Raw genomic sequence first — 3,858 nt, forward strand, 5'->3', positions numbered from 1 at the left:
GTTTTTTTAAGTGTTGATAAAGATTTGTGGTGTTTTTTTAAGTGTTGTTAAAGATTTGTGGTGTTAGCTTGAGAGGTAGCAACAGCAGCAAGGCAGGTTCTGCTCAATACATGTCTTTGTGCAGCGTCTTCTTTTTTATATCCAAAATAATTCCAAACAACGGACGTGCTGCCGCTCTTTGGTACCAAACTTTCAGATGTATCAGCTTCTGTCGAGCCTGACACCATTGTGCAACTGGTTAAAACGCAATGTTGACATGTCCCGCTCCCTGCTCTGCTCACTCACAAGTCACGTGACCAGACCACGTGACCAGTCAAATCACAGCCTTTGCGATTAGAAAATCTCATTTTATCATATCACAGTATTATCATAAGTGCAATTAATTGTACAGCCCTAGTGTCACGTAGACTTTTCATCACCCCTGCTACAAGGTCATGGTCAAATGTTATACAAGGTCTTTGCTTGTGTGGGCTGTGTGCAGTACTCTTGTTGCAGTTGTCTTTATAATGACAAGGTTTTGGGTTATTTACAGTATCTCTGGTTATTTCTCAACCTCAGATCTGTCCTCTTACGTACATTTTTGCACGTTTGAGTTAAACAGAATAGCACTAAACCAGAAAAAAGGAATAGTCAAAAAGAGTCTAAAAGGGCTTCTATGGGAACCCGGGTATCGAAGAGTGGAGCGAGTGTGGTGTATTTGGACCTTGACCACTTGTCATAACTACAGTATATCCAGATAAATTCTTACCCTTTGAAGGTACGGTAACTTTATTCCATTTTATTACTTATGTTAAACTTTTAAAACTAATACAGCTGTAAGCATTTTTTTTTTTGTCTTGAAGTTATTTTACATTTTATTTAAATTGTGACTTTACAGCAAGTTAGATAACAATCCTAGGTATAAACTATGAACTCTATAAGCGAGTCTAGTTTTCCGGCTCACCACTACTCTTGAAATCTAATTTTAAAAATGTGTGAGGAAAGTATTTTATTAGACTTGGATTGACTTCTAGATTATAGCTTCAGAGGAGTTCGATTCATTTCCCTCCCAGGGAAACGGCTTTAAGCCTCTAAGTTTTCCATTGATCAAAAGTAACTTCTCCATTGATCTTTGTGCAGTAGTGGCTCTGATGATATTTAATTTTATTTATTCTGTACATTTAAATTTTTTTTTTACCCTTTTTCATTTCTGAATTACGTCAGTTTCATTTTCTGAGTGGCTCAGACATTGAATGAAGTTCTACAATGATCTCGATGAGCTCATAAAAATGTTTTTTTATTCTCACAAGGCCACATTTTTACGTACTAAGCCAGCAGGGGTATATAATGATCCCTGTCACAACTTTATATTAAATACATTTATGTCTTAAAGCATATGTTTTTTGAGAAATATAGTACCACATTTTAAAGACATTTCTCTTATTTTACCCATAATTCACAGCTCAGTTTAGATAAACCTAACTGCTGTATAGTTAAAATGTAGCATGCATTGCTTAAAATATGTCTGTTACACTAACATGTAGAACACGTTTAAGTATGATTTCAAATTAAATTAACTTTATCATGCAAATTTTTGTCTTGGGGTGTGTGGTGCTGCTGTGCAAAAATGATGTAACAAGTAGAGTCATGTATGAAAGTAATAAGGAATTAAAAAAAGCATAGGAGAATCAAATTTACAAGAAAATAAGAAACGGGTTGTAACAACAGCACTTTGATCATGAGTGTTTTCTAGGACACAGTCAATATGGCTTTGACCAGGGCTCCTGTAAAACTCAGCTCTATCCTTGTGACTTTTTTTTTTTTTTGGTTGATTGATCTGGAATCAGCCTGGACCGACCACGATTTTTATTGTACCAAACTAACCAGACTCATTTAGAATCCATTTGTTTGTTGGTACTTCTGACCAGAAGAGGAAGAGGAAGGAGTTAAATTATTATTTTCAAACTGCGTATCAAAGACTTACCGGTAGTAATGTCCCAGGTGAAACTGTTGGGTTGCACCTCCTCCGCTGCCTACTAACTCTTTTCTTTTTGTCAGTGCTGAAGGAAGAACCCCCACCTGCCACCCCCCGCATGCTTTATACACACATAGTGAGCATAGCTAGAAACTCATTCAGTGATCAAAGTAGACCCTCTGCTGTAACACAGCCGGCTGCAGTCTACACGCTTGATTGTTCACAGCTTATTTGTTGAACATAATCTTTGTGTGCTACGTGATAAAACACAGAAGGCATCATAGATAATTTTCTCCCATTTCAGACGTGCAAACTAAACTGCTGTCGTCATATCTCCCAAACATCAACTTGTGAATTTATAGTATAGACTTTTTAAATAAAATGATGATAGCCTTGTTTAAAATAAGTTAAGACTGAACTTTATTGATCCTGCAGGAAATTGTTGAGCCAGAGTTTCAGTACAAAGGAACAAACCCAAGGAATCACACAAGATATAAAAATAACAGAGGATATAAAAATACCAACAATTAAGTTCTAAACAGGTGCAGACAGAAACATTAAAGAGTTTTTTGCAGTGCAGGATTAATTTTATTGTCCTGTGTGTAGAAAGGGGGAGGAGTTGAAAAGTTTGATAGCCACAGGGAGGAAGGACTTCCTGTGTTGTTCTGTGGAGCACCTCGGTGGTCTCAGTCTACGACTGAAGGTGTTGCAGTAAGAGTCCAGGGTGTCATGCAGGGGGTGTGACGTGTTGTTCAGGATCTGGAGCAGTTTCTTCAGCATCCTCTGCTCAGACACCTCTGTCAGAGACTGCAGGTCCACTCCCAGAACTGATCCAGCTCTCTAGATGAGTTTATCAAGTTTATTGGCATCAGCTTTCTTCACCCTGCTGCCCCAGCACACCACAGCGTAGAAGAAGACGCTGGAGACCACCGAGTGGTAAAACATCTGCAGCATGGTCCTGCAGATGTTAAAGGACCTGAGTCTCCTCAGAAGAAAAAGGCGACTCTGCCCTTTCTTGTAGAGGGCGTTGGTGTTAGCTGTCCAGTCCAGTTTATTGTCCAGGTGGACCCCCAGGTACTTGTAGCAGTCCACAGTGTCCACCTTAGTACCCTTGATGTTGACAGGGTTGTGGGGGCTGGTCTTCTTCCTGTAGTCCACCTGCAGCTCTTTAGTTTTTCCAACGTTGAGTTGCAGATGGTTCTGTCCACCACATTTCTGTATTCAGCTTCCTGGTCACCAGTGATGCAGCCCACAATGACAGAGTCATCCAGAACGTCTGCAGATGGCAGGATTGTGAGTTGTACTTTAAGTCTGAGGTGTGGAAGGTGAACAGAAACGGTGAGAGGACCGTCCCCTGAGGAACCCCTGTGCTTTTCAGTAGGGTGTCTGTGGGGGTGTAAAGCAGGGCTTTATTAAAAACTTTAAATGTTTGTGCTATGTGCTGATAAAAGTCAGCACATGATGTTTATACCTGTTGTGACGATAATGTTCTATATAACACAGTTTAGATTCGCTTTTATTAACAACAGCTCCCCCCCCCCCCACACACACACACACACTTTAACTTTGGTCTTAAGATGCTCGTTGATAGAGATGTGAATAAAGAAAGTGATGGGGAGGGTTGGAGCAGGGAGTTTAGAGGGCTGAGGTTAAATGGCCCATGTCAGTAGTAGTCTTTAACACAAGGGATTACGGCCCTTTTGTGTGCTGTGAGCTCACTCAGTCACTGAGACTGTGTAAGACACACTCTCTCACCATTTACTACACACTGACGCTGACATCCTGATCAAACCAACAATGGCTGGCGAGTAAACTGCTGCAATCGGCTTCGTAAGAGGAGAGAATGAAACGGAGGGTATTGAGAGAAGAGAGAAAGGAGAGAAATGGGAACAATGGAATGAAAA

General features: G+C 40.3%; 1 protein-coding gene across 1 annotated transcript in view; it reads left to right on the forward strand.

The window, feature by feature from the left end:
* atad2b (ATPase family AAA domain containing 2B) overlaps positions 1–3,858 on the forward strand; it is a 96,152-nt gene that overhangs the window by 80,398 nt on the left and 11,896 nt on the right. The window lies entirely within an intron of this gene.

Source organism: Nematolebias whitei, chromosome 12, assembly GCF_014905685.2.
Source record: "Nematolebias whitei isolate Nwh7 chromosome 12, NemWhi1, whole genome shotgun sequence".
Classification (NCBI taxonomy): domain Eukaryota; kingdom Metazoa; phylum Chordata; class Actinopteri; order Cyprinodontiformes; family Rivulidae; genus Nematolebias; species Nematolebias whitei.